Below are 13779 nucleotides of genomic sequence, written 5' to 3' on the forward strand. Positions count from 1 at the left end.
CTGTAGGATATTTTACTTTCCCGCCAAGCAATACGAAATACCTCTAGTTTTGTTTTCCTCCAGCTGCGCTCCATTTTTCGGGCTGCTCTCTTTAGGGTGCGAGTATGCTCATTATACCTCCTTAAGCGTAAAGGAGCAACTTTATTTAAAGTGCTAGAAAAGAGAGAGTCCATTGTTTCTGTTACATCATCGAGTTGTTCTGAGGTTTTGGATATGCTAAGGAATTTGGTTACATCAGGAAGATAACTTAAAAAGCAGTCTTTTGTGGTAGAAGTGATGGTTCTTCCATACTTGTAACAAGAAGTAGAATTTACAATTTTGGCTATATGAAGTTTGCAAAGAACTAAATAATGATCTGAGATATCATCACTTGGCTGAATAATTTCAACACCATCAACATCAATTCCATGTGACAGTATTAAATCTAGAGTATGATTTCGACAATGAGTCCTGAAACGTGTTAAAAATATATCGTGTTAACGATATTAAAATCACCAACTATTAAAACTTTATCTGCAGCCAGAACTAACTCGGATGTAAAATCAGCAAACTCTTTAATAAAGTCTGTATGATGCCCTGGTGGCCTGTATACAGTAGCCAGTACAAACATAACAAGGGATTTATCATTAACATTTGTTTCTCTGGATAATGTTATATGAAGCACCATTACTTCAAACGAGTTATACTTGAAGCCTGCCCTCTGAGAAATCCTGAAAACGTTTTTATAAATTGAAGCAACACCTCCACCTTTGCCTTTTAGACACGGCTCATGTTTATAACAGTGATATTGGGGGGTGGACTCATTTAAAATAATGTAATCATCAGGTTTTAGCCAGGTTTCTGTCAAACAGAGTACATCTATATTATAATCAGTGATCATATTATTTACAAAAAGTGTTTTCGTAGAAAGGGATCTGATATTCAATAAGCCAAGCTTTATCATTTGTTTATCCATATTGCTTCTGTTTTTTTATTTGTTGAACCTCAGTTAAATTGTTAATCTTAACTTGGTTTGGACGTTTTTGGTATTTTCTAGTTCGGGGAACAGACACAGTCTCTATAGTGTGATATCTAGGTGAAAGAGTCTCTATGTGCTGAGAATTAACTGACCTCTGTGACGGGAGGCAGCTAGCAGGCGGTCGGTTTAGCCAGTCTGTCTGCTTCCTGACCTGGGCCCCAGTTAGTCAAGTATAAACACTAAGACTATTTGCCATATTTCTAGAGAGAAGAGTGGCGCCACCCCAGGAGGGATGAAGACCATCTCTTTTAAACAGGTCAGGTCTGCCCCAAAAGCTCGTCCAATTGTCTATGAAACCTATGTTATTCTGTGGGCACCACTTAGACATCCAGCCATTGAGTGATGACAATCTGCTATGCATCTCGTCACCACGGTAAGCAGGGAGGGGACCAGGGCATATTACAGTGTCTGACATCGTGCTTGCAAGTTCACACACCTCTTTAATGTTATTTTTAGTGATCTCCGACTGGCGAAGTCGAACATCATTAGCGCCGGCATGAATAACAATCTTACTGTATTTACGTTTAGCATTAGCCAGCACTTTTAAATTTGCCAAGATTTCAGGCGCTCTGGCTCCCGGTAAACATTTGACTATGGTGGCTGGTGTCTCTATATCCACGTTCCGTACAATAGAATCACCACTAACTAGAGCACTTTTATCAGGTTTCTCAGTGGGTGCATCACTGAGTGGGGAGAACCTGTTTAATGTTTTGATCGGAACAGAAGAGCGGTGTTTTGACCCACGACTACACTGCCTCACCGTCACCCAGTTGCCCTGCTGCAGGAACTCTGTTTCCGGAACCGAACAATGTATAGGAATCCCTGAGCTAGACGCATCCAAAGCCGTATCTAGAGCCCTAACATTCTTACTGTCCTCAATTAAAGTTTGGATGCGTGTCTCTAATTCTGAAATCTTCTCTGTCAGCCTAACTATTTCCCTGCATTTAACACATGTGAATCCCTCATCAGCGACAGAGATAAATAAACTGTACATGTGGCAAGAGGTGCAAGTAACAATAACAGGAGAATAACCATTACTCACCGTGTTTGATGAAATATTCTTACTGCGGTTGTTTGATGAACTTGTGAGCGAGAGGAGAGGAGAAAAGAAAACAGCGATAGGTTTGAATGAAAACGCTAATGACAAGCTAACGAGTGCTAACGCTTTGCAGGTGTACTGCACTCAAGGATATAAAATAAAAGTGAACGATCAAAGTTAATCTGATAAAATTGATCGATAATATCAGAAATATGGTGTGAATTAAGTTATATTTTACCACTTTAAAAAACAGAGAGTGATAGTAAGATAAAGATTCTAGAGAAAAGATAAAATAAAAACAGCTACACGGAGCTACGATTTGCTACAGAAGGCCAACAGGAAGTAGAGAAAACACTGTCCAACAGCGACACCCGCAGGCAGGGAGCAAACCAAAACTTTGAATTTGGATGCGATGTGTCACCATACTTGGCTGTATATCACTGTCACTGTCACTTTATCACACTCATAGATGCTAGGGGTGTGACAATACACTTAGCTCACAAGATGAGACAAAAATGCACATACTTGTTTCCCTAGAACCAATAGAACCCAGTGTTTCAATACTTTAAGAAATTATCAAATAACAATATATTTGCCTTTTAATCACAAAAAGTAAAACAATGCAGTTGTATTCTAAAATGTTTAAACTAATCTAGTGCTTAACTAATTATTATTTTCCTAATCATGTTATCTGATTATTTTGACAAGCGAGTAATCTGATATTATTTAGTAATTTTGTAATATTTGGCCACATGCAAAGTCAGAAACATTTATTTTGAAATCACGATGTACAATAGTTCAACACTGTTATTACAATACCAGTATAGCCTTACTTCTGGCTTTGCTACTGTCCGGACGTTCTTGCTTAGTGCTCTGCCCTTTGCTCCCTATATCTGTACTTTTCTCTGATTTTTCCAAGATTTTTATTTCAGCAGATCAGCACAGTGCTCAAACAACAAATGGTTGGCACTAAAACACTAAAACTAAAATCTCTTTGGGACTGGAATAATACCACGAAAAAGAAGACTTTGCCTCCCACTGCCTGCAGCTTACATTCCTGAGAATGTAAAACAGAGAAAAAAAATGCCTCCTTTTGAATCTACATGCTGCATGAACTGCTGCAAACTTCTACAAAGGATTGCAGTTCTTGAAACAACAGGGCAGAACACTCCAGCAGACCGTCGTCATGGACCCCCTCAGCATACAGCCGGTGGGTGAGTCTCATTAATCTAGTGAATCTCAACAGTTATACCAAGGTTAGAGGAACAAGTCGAAACTGATTGTCACACTAATTGATGGCACAAACAGGGAGCAAGTTCAAAAGACATTAGAGACATCAGATTGTCACGAATTTCTCGTATTGCTGCCGTAGCATCCTCTACCCCAGATACCGCTATGACAAGGCTCGAATACTAATATTCTACCATTATACCATACTAGTATTCTACCATTCTACATCTTGAGAACAGATTTTAAACATTAATAAATGCGGGTGAGGAATTCCCAAATGTGATTAATCATAGATCGCATCAGCCAGCAGCTAACATCACTACTAACAGGCGCTTAAGGTCGAGCAGACAACGGCATTTAGCTCAGAGTGCAGCCGAGCCAAGGACTCTGATAGTGGATACGAAACATCAGTAGCAGGACTACAACTACATGCTGATCTTGCTAACTTTTGCTTGGGCTGAACACATGGCTACAAAGACTGCAGTTTAAAAGAAGTAAATTTCATCGACAACTTCAGTCTTTTCTAAACCCGTAGACAATTTTTTATTTGGGATGGCCTCCACCCAAACAAACTTGGTGCAAGGGAAACAAATAAATAAATTAGATCGTGGAAAAGTTAATTTATTTCAGTAATTCAACTCAAATTGTGAAACTCGTGTATTAAATAAATTCAATCTGGTTTCCCTGTAACACCTGTGATGTCCCCGTAGATGTGCATGCCTCTGTATGTTTTTTTTTACTCTCCCTTCTCCTGTCAATTTCTTAGGTATGCCAACACGGAATGGTTATTTGTTCGGGAATATTTATTAGCGGGAGTGACGTCATGGCTTCCGCCACCAATCCTGTCCGGCACCAGAGTTTAAAATCGGGACAGGATGTTTGTGAAGACAGTTTTGCTTTCCTGTTCCTTTGTGAGTTGAGTTGACATTTGGTTGCTTTTTGCTATTTATGTTGGCCTTTTTGTAATTTTTGCTCTTTTTGGTATTGTGTTGATTAACTTTTTGCCCCAGGGGAAAACAGGACAGGTAGTGTGTCACGTGACGTACGTTTTGCAACACCTAGTGACTTTAATGTATAGACACACTAGTTAGACGTGAGCACCACTTGTGTCCTTCTCCCCCATTAATACCTGTTTTCTTTATTATTATTTAGTTAATGTAAAATTTTATAATTTCCTTCTTGTTGTTTTGTTACCTTATTCACTATCTTCACTATTATTGTCACACAATAAACTGTCATTATCTTCTTCGTCTGAAGCTTGCGTCCGAAGCATGGCAGGGAGCTAGAGGACGCAGTGTCTTGTTCCCTACTCAGGGAACTATGGTTACATTCGTAACCTGAGACAGTTCCCTTTCGAGGGAACTTCAAACTGCGTCCTCTAGGGGTCGCTTTGGAGAACAGTATACCCACGACGCCATGCTGAGGGGAGTGCAGGCCAGAATCATGGCGAGCACTAAGTACCAACTCTACCATTTCCATGGGAGTTTCCCCTGGGACATTTAGTCGGCTGTCTGTGACAGTACCCCTTACGGCCAAAAGGCTTAAGCTACATACCCAACTTAATTGTTAGGGCCTCAGCCCAGGGTAGAGCTGAAGGCTTGGAATCAGGAAAGATTCCTTCAAAGGGTTACGGCTAAGAACCTAGCATTTCTACCAAGTCTTGCCTCCCACACAGGGGCTACCGCTAGCTTACGCATAAGCTTGCTGAAAGAGCTGTCTCGAAAGTTCTCTAGTAGCAATACCCTGTTTAGATAGGTATCCGAGGATACATAGGTGGAGTGGCGCCCGAGATGAGCGGGGCTTTTACTAACTCAAGAAAGGGCATGAAGCAACCGCGCGAAGCCCTCACCATATAGGATTTCAGAAAGAACGCAGAATACTAGCGTGCGAACTTACCACAGTGTGGATTTCAGAAAGTATGCAAAGACTTCACGTGCACACTTACCATAGCATGGATTTTCAAATACTGTTCTAAGGAATGGCTCTCATGGCACTCTGATAGAGCAGCTCATAGATGGAATGTTGCATCTCAAAACAGTATGATTGAAAGTCATCAACTCGATCTATGGAAACAATACTGGAGCACTCTGGGAAAAAAAAAAGAGAACTCAGTCTCATATGAGAGGAGAACTCCGAGCTCAGAGTAGCGCGCTCATAGACGATCCTTTTTTGGAAAAAGGGCAGTGCTGCTAAATTACCAAGAGAATCACCCAAATAGCCCCTCACGTTGAGGGAAGCAATGCTTGAGGTTTATAAACAAATACACACTGGCTGAATGGTGCTCAAGGAACCAAGGTCTAATCATCTCAAGAAAGGGAATGAAGCGGAGCGCGTAACCATTATCGTACAGGATTTCTTAAAGTTTGCAGAGTCTTGCATGCAAACTTACCACTTGTGGATTTTAGAAAGTGCGCAAAGTGTTCACGTGCACACTGACCACCATGTGTTTTTGAGAAAGTACACAAAGCTTAGCGTGTGTACTTAAAGGTTCCTAAGCATCACAGAGGCGCTGAATCTTACGGGAGAGGCAAGCTCAATTTTACAAACCTCGGGCGAGGGGAGCATGACCTGAGGCAGCATATACAAGAAGACTTCTGTAACTGCCACCTCCACTTCCCGCTAGATGCGACAGCACCACTAAGCGGCCAGGAGACCCCTCGGGGTGACCTGGCCGGACATCCATGAAATTCCCTGCAGTGCTGTGCCAGGCCTGATGATCAAGGAGGCTCCCTCAGAAACCTGTGATCTTAGCCGCCTAATACCAGAACATGAAGCCGGATGGCTGGTGCTGGCGAGTGTTTAGTAAACACTGTAACTGAGCACTGCAAAGGAAGCGCACAGAGTTTATTAGTAGACACGTAACAACCAGCAATTTAATACACATAAGTAAATACAGAGAGGGTAACATTTACTCACCCACCCTCCTGTGCTGGAGCCCCGCTCAAGGGGCGCCTCCTTTTAGTCTGGACCATCAGTCAGGTGGTTGCTATGAACACAGAACCATAAAAACATTATAGGTCCAGCATAGGAGACTGTTATGCGAGAGGTTTCCACCTAACCTCGATCAGGTGGAGAGCTGGTGGTTACAAGGGAATTAGGAAGGGGAGGATAAAAGCAGAAGTTAACCCTCTGAAGTCGATTAACTCATATACGCGTTATGAGGCTATTTTCTCCTGATAACCTCTCAGACTCCAGAGGGTTAAAAATCCCCAAAGGGAATGAATAGATACCTCGGTATCACTCCGATTTGGACGAGAATGCTGCCTCGTCTAGATCACACCCCTTAGGCTCTGCTTACCTCCTCGTGACCCACGATTCCTCTAACCCCTGTCCACAGGTGGGGGAGGAGTGCGAGTTGCGACACTAGCCTTCTGTGCTGTCTTTGATTCTCAGATCGAGACAGGCCAGGACCCCTATTTTGTTCGGGCTCAGACCTGGACCTTTGTGGAACGAAGGATCTGAAAGCAGCAGAGCGCACCTTCGTCTCCCTGAACTTCTCAAATCGCCATCTCAACGGAAATACCGAAAAGTTCAGAAGGCGAAACCTGAGCATCGAGAAGAAAGCCTTTTCTTTCCTCCCGATGTCTGCCAGGTTCATCCACAGATGTCTCTCCACTGCCACCATGGCCGCCATAGTCCCGCCCATGGCGGAGGCGGCCTGCTTGGTAGCACGGAGAGAGATCCGTGGTGTAGTGCAGCTCAGCTACCTGATCAGAAAAAGGCCCCTGCCTCTATCCAGGTCTCTTAGCAGATCAGTCTGATATGCTTGAAGCACCAGCATTGTGTGTAATAAAGCCACAGCCTGACCTGCTACTGCGTATGCCTTGCCATTTAAGCGAGATGATTTTCTGAAGGGGCTTAGATGGCAAGGACAGAGATTAAGAGAGGATGTTTCCCCTGCAGAAAGAAAAAAATTCCACAGATAAAAATTATTTATAAATTATTTATAAAAATGTTAGCTCTTTCTACAGGGGGCATTCCCTCATAGCCGCTTTCGTGCATCACCTCGATGTCGGCAAATTACTTTCATGCCGAAACCGATGGATGCGAGAAGAAAACGGCATCTTTCATTTCTTTTTAATCTCTATATGGAGTTCATGCAGAAATGAAAGGCTCACCTGAGCTGGAGGGCTATGGTCAAAAGGTAATTTTCCCTCAATAACCTCCAACAGCTGTACATACGCAGGGCAGGAGAATTGAAAAGGCTCAGCCTCAGCTTCTTCACCATCCTCAAATATCTCCTGCTTTTCCTGGGTAAAAACCCAGCAGAGCACTAACCTCAGTATCAGAAAGTGTTAAAGATAGAACATCATCCTCCCGAGGCTCTCTTTTGTCTGTCACCCTTTTTTCTTTTTTTTTTTTTTAATGAGCTCGAAAGGGAAAGTCCTTCTTTAAACCATTCAGACAGATCCACCTGTATTCTCATGAGCTCATTCTCTTCAGTGCCTCAGCACGGACAGGTCCTGAACCGCGGGAAGAAAATGGCTGCCTTTTTTTCCCCTTTTCTTTCAGAAGAGAGACGAACGAAAGCGGAGCTTTTTCCATTGAAAAAAAACGCTCACAATGCACACAGATTGCCTCCTCAAAGACATCACGTGTGCTCTTCACCCAAACAAACGACTCAAAGAACGCGTGTGTCATCGGGTGTCAAATAACGCTGACACGGATGCACACATTGTCTAAACGCTTGCTAGTTGTCTCCATGATAAACAGAGAAAGATCGCCCTTACCGGTTCTTTCAGATGCACGCTTCAAACAAAACAGTCAGTGAAGATGAAGAAGATAATGACGTGCTCTCCCTGTGCTTATTTATAGTCGCGCCGGTAGTGACGTCGGAGGCTGTTGCCGGCCAACAAGTTGGTGTTTTTTCAATGTATGCTTCAGACACGGGACTATTTTTGGCTGTACTTTCAACGGTGAGTTCGTTTTTTCAACATTTTATATCATCTGACACGTTACTTAACAGAATTATGTAAATTGATGCAAAACAGAAACCTCTTATAATGGTCAAATAATTTTTTTAAAACATGCTTGACCATATGGTTGAGTTGGCACTCCATGGTAAACCTTGGCATGGAATGACAGCTCAACCGCATGGTAACAGTTTGGTGAAGTTATGCTACTTTTATTAAAATGCACAATTTTCCATGGAATAAAAACACTTCTGTTCATGCATTGTTATCAATATGTTACAGTTATAGTGTTATTATACTTAAATGGTTTAATATGTATGATTTTTGTAACATGCTGGTATTTATATATAATGGTGCATCATTTCCTTATTCCTGCCTTGTATTTCAGTGTTTTATCCACCTACAAGCACAGTGTGGATAAAGTCATGGTGTCTTATAAAGGCACAAGGGCTGGCAATCTCCGCCAATACATTGCCAATAAACCTGACAAGTGGGGCTTTAAAGTGTTCTGTCATGCCAGTTCATCTGGCATTATCCATGACCTACTGCTCTATCAAGGGCCGCCCACCTTCTTCAATGTTGATCTAAGTGAGGAAGAACAGGAGCTACTTCTAGGGAGCAAAGTGGTGACAACATTATGCAAAACCATAACACAGCCATGACTTTCAGTTGTCTTCTTTGACAATTACTTCACTAGTTTAGACCTGATCCTGAGCCTGCACGAAAAACTGGGCATCAAGTGCATCGGCACAGCCCCATCAAACCGCATCGGTGGAGCTCACCTGATAGAAGACAAAGAGCTGATGGAGAGCGGACGTGGAGCTCTTGACTATAAGTCTGCTGAAGGAGTACTCGCAGTCAAATGGTATGACAATACATGTGTTACCCTCCTGAGCAATGCCTGTGGGATCATGCCCCTTACAAGGGTCCAACGGTGGAGCAAAGATAAGAAAGCGAAGATTGCTGTCCCATGCCCTTCACTCATTGCTGCCTACAATCAGCATATGGGTGGCATAAATCTTTCTGACATGCTGGTTCACCTGTACAAGACCCCTGCCAAGTCACGACGCTGGTACTTCCCCCTGTTTGGATACGTCCTTGACCTGTCCATCTCCAATGCCTGGCTGGTCTACAAGAGAGACTGTGGTCTACTGAAGGAAAAACCAATGCCTCTCAAAAGATTTCGCCTGGCTGTGGCTCACAGTTTGAAACAAGTCAACAAGGCAGCACCCAGAGTTGGCAGACCATCATCTGCCTCTGCACCACAAATGTCCTGTGAGAAGAAGTGCCTCCCCCCAAGACCCCCCAAACCACAACCAGATGTACGCTACGACAACTATGGACATTTGCCACTTCATACTGACAACCGGGGGTGGTGCTGCCTCTGCCCAAAGGGTGTGTCAAGATGGAAATGTGGGAAGTGCAATGTTTTCCTGTGCTTGATCGGAGAGAGGGAATGTTTTGCAGCATACCATCGAAAATAACGTGGCCAAGGTTCCCATAGGTCCTATTTTGTTTGCGCATTTTATTTGAAAGATGTTTAATTTTTGAGTTCATTCAATTATACACAGCAGAGCTGAGAAGTTGGAGAGGACCCCATATGTTTTTGACAATACAATTGTCGTTAAAATTGTTGGAATTTTATGCAGAAAATGGGAGCGAAGTTCTTTTGTTGAAATAAAATTTACTTGACATGAATTGTTTCATGTTATTTTTATATTTTCAACTTTGTTTTTGTCTTTGTAGGTATAAAATTATCATTTAAATGCTATTATACATTTATAATTATGTAATAGGTACTTTTACCATCAAGCAGCATCTCAACCATTTGGTAGAGGCCTATATTTAAAAAACTGGGTGGTATATAATTATTTATTTTTATTAATTGTGTTATTAGTGCCCCAATAACCTAAAAAATGCAAACAAGTAATTTTTACATTGTTTTTTTCTTGGAGTGAACATTAAAGGGTTAAAGGCAAGAATGTTTCTGTAACATGCGTGCTATGCCCAGGAAAAAAGACTTTATCCACGTCTGCCTCAAGCAACTCAAATCTTATGAACCACCTCACATCAACACATGCTAACATGTTACTGTACTGAATATTTAATGCTGTGTTCAAACCAGACATGACTTGCGCGAATAAATCGCGTTATTCGCACGTAGTTGGACGCTTGAACATTTTCAGTTCATACGCTTCATTCGCGTGTGAAATTACCTTCACAACAGACACGAATTCACGTCATGGGGGTTTTCTGCCAGTTGAGTTCACTCAGCATTTTCAACCACCACTTTTATTCAGATATTTTTCTAAATATTACTGTTATTGTGCCATGAAATGCAGTTTTAAAAGTATTTCTTGCGAGAATGTACTTGTTTTAAACTCAAATATGCGGTTTATTTAAAAATGTGTTTTGCCGATTTTCGTAGGTTGTCTATTCGCGTCTTTGCATTGACTTAACATTGAAATCACTTGCGCCAGACGCTCTATTTGCGTCTGGTGTGAACGCACCATAAGAGTTGGATAGTGTTCTGTTTATTGTGCAGTAACTTTAGGCCTAATATACAGTTACAGAGATTTGCACTAATGGCCAGGTTTCCCTTTGTTTCTTTTTACCCAAGTTTAAATCTGTCTTAATTTTGTACTTGAATTTTATTTTCAATATTTTTTTTATATGTTTTTATTTCTATGCATATCATATGGCAGGCTGCAATCTATTGAGTTCAAATAAATACAACATCTAAAATACTTAGTGTTTTTATTCTTCAATCAGTTAATATAAACATTTTATATATTAAAGATGTTGTAGGACATAATAGCGTTATAGAACATAAAAAAATAATGTCACAGTTACTTTGCTGAGTAACTAATTACTTTTACAATGTGGTAACTGAGTTACTAGCTCAATTACATTTTGGGAGAAGTAATTTGTAACTGTAACTAATTACTTTTTTCAAGTAAGATGACCAACACTGGTGGATGGTGAGTCTAGTGGGAATGTAGGTGCTGATGTTGCTGTGGCAAACCTCAATCTCGTGGATGATGAGTGTAAACAGAGGGGAGGTAAGGCAGAGGTGATAGCCGATGCTAAGGCCAGCTTGCCACCGGTTTGATCTGTTCTCTCCAAGTTCTGTTAACTCAACAGACAGGACACGATTGAAAGTCCGCTTGGCCCATTTACAGTATGAGGCACAAGAGAAAGCTGAAGCTCTTCTGGCTGAGAAAAATCTGCGGTTGGAGATACGCAAACTCAAGATTGAGGCTGAGATGCAGATTAAGCTGCGACAGCTTGATCTGGAAGCAAGGAAAGTTTCTGCCGATTTAGTTGCACAGTTGGATTCAGGTCAGGTCTCTGATGTTACTCCGCAGACTGATCCATCACAGGTTACGTTTGACATAGGCAAGCACATTGCATTAGTACCTCAAATTTAAGAATCAGAAGTAGATTCCTATTTTAGTGCATTTGAGCACATTGCTACCTCTCTTCGTTGGCTAAAGAGGTCTGGTCTTTATTATTACAGTGCAAGTTGATGGGTAGAGCTCAGGAGGTATGCTCTACATTATCAATAGAGGAATGTATATGATATGAGTATATGAAGTCTGCTATTCTTCGCGCCTATGAGGCATGAGAAAATTCTACCCAGACTTTTGTGGAATTTGCAAGGAAAAAAGGGATTCTGTTTGACAAGTGCACAGCTAGTAAAGTAGATGATGTTAGCGAGTTACGAGAGGTTGTGCTGATTGAAGATTTTAAGGGATGCTTGACCGAGCTTGTTGTGGTTTATCTTATTGAACAGAAAGTACTGATGAGTTTGTTTTAACACACATCGCATCTGCTCGTCCAGAGAAGTCACAGTCTGTTCATCTTCAAAATCAAGCTGTACATCCTCGATCCAATCCACCCTGAAATAAAGAGGATCGCAAATGTTTTTATTGTCACAAATGCGAACACGTGATCGCAGACTGTTTGATGTTGAAACAACCACAAACTAAAAATGTAGGGTTTATTAAAACTCTTAAGCCAATTGTTACCTTGGCTAACAGGGAAAGAATTTCTGACAGTTACTGACCTTTTATATTAAAAGGGTTAATTTCTTTATTGGTAATTGTGAGGATCAGAAAGAAATAAAGATGCTCAGGGACACAGGTGCAATGCAGTAATTTATTTTGGCAGATAGGTTACCGTTGTCTGATGATACCTTTTGTGGTTCAAACGTCATTATAGAAGGCATTGAAACGTGCTGCATACATGTTCCATTGCATCGTGTACATTTGCAGAGAGAGTTAAGTCAAAGTCACCTTTATTTATATAGCGCTTTAAACAAAATACATTGCGTCAAAGCAACTGAACAACATTCATTAGGAAAACAGTGTCAATAATGCAAAATGATAGTTAAATTCAGTGACTCAAAGATTCAGTTATGATTCAGTTATGTCATCTCTGTTCAGTTAAATAGTGTCTGTGCATTTATTTGCAATCAAGTCAACGATACCGCTGTAGATGAAGTGTCCCCAACTAAGCAAGCCAGAGGCGACAGCGGCAAGGAACCGAAACTCCATCGGTGACAGAATGGAGAAAAAAACCTTGGGAGAAACCAGGCTCAGCATATTAGCGTAGATGCCATTCTTCTAATGATGTAGCAAGTACATAGTGTGTTATGGGAAGTGTTTCCGGTTCCGGTTTACCTAATTAATGCAGCCTAAAAGTCCTTTAACGGATTTGGATATTAAAAGCATATTAGTATGTTATGTGTATGCCAGGTTAAAGAGATGGGTCTTTAATCTAGATTTAAACTGCAAGAGTGTTTCTGCCTCCCGAACAATGTTAGGTAGGTTATTCCAGAGTTTAGGCGCCAAATAGGAAAAGGATCTGCCGCCCGCAGTTGATTTTGATATTCTAGGTATTATCAAATTGTACTAGGTATTATCTAGCTGTAGTTAGTTTCTGATCGTGGGTGTATCTCTCTATTAGTTTTATTGGATCTTAGTGCTGCGTTTGACACAATTGACCACAACATTCTTTTGCATAGACTTGAACACTTTGTTGGCATCAGTGGAAGTGCATTAGCATGGTTTAAATCGTACTTATATGACCGCCATCAGTTCGTAGCAGTGAATGAAGATGTATCCTATCGATCACAAGTGCAGTATGGAGTACCTCAAGGCTCAGTACTAGGGCCGCTACTCTTCACGCTTTATATGTTACCCTTGGGAGATATCATCAGGAAAAATGGTGTTAGCTTTCACTGTTATGTTGATGATACTCAGCTCTATATTTCTTCGCAGCCCGGTGAAACACACCAATTTGAAAAACTAATGGATTGCATAGTCGATATAAAAAACTGGATGACGAGTAATTTCTTACTGCTACATTCTGAAAAAACTGTGTTAATTATAGGACCTAAAAACTCTGCTTGTAATAACCTAGAACACTGTCTAAGACTTGATGGTTGCTCTGTCAATTCTTCGTCATCAGTTAGGAACCTAGGTGTGCTATTTGATCGCAATCTTTCCTTAGAAAGCCACGTTTCTAGCATTTGTAAAACTGCATTTTTCCATCTCAAAAATATATCTAAATTA

The sequence above is a fragment of the Carassius carassius genome, chromosome 13, assembly GCF_963082965.1.
Source record: "Carassius carassius chromosome 13, fCarCar2.1, whole genome shotgun sequence".
In the NCBI taxonomy this organism is placed as follows: domain Eukaryota; kingdom Metazoa; phylum Chordata; class Actinopteri; order Cypriniformes; family Cyprinidae; genus Carassius; species Carassius carassius.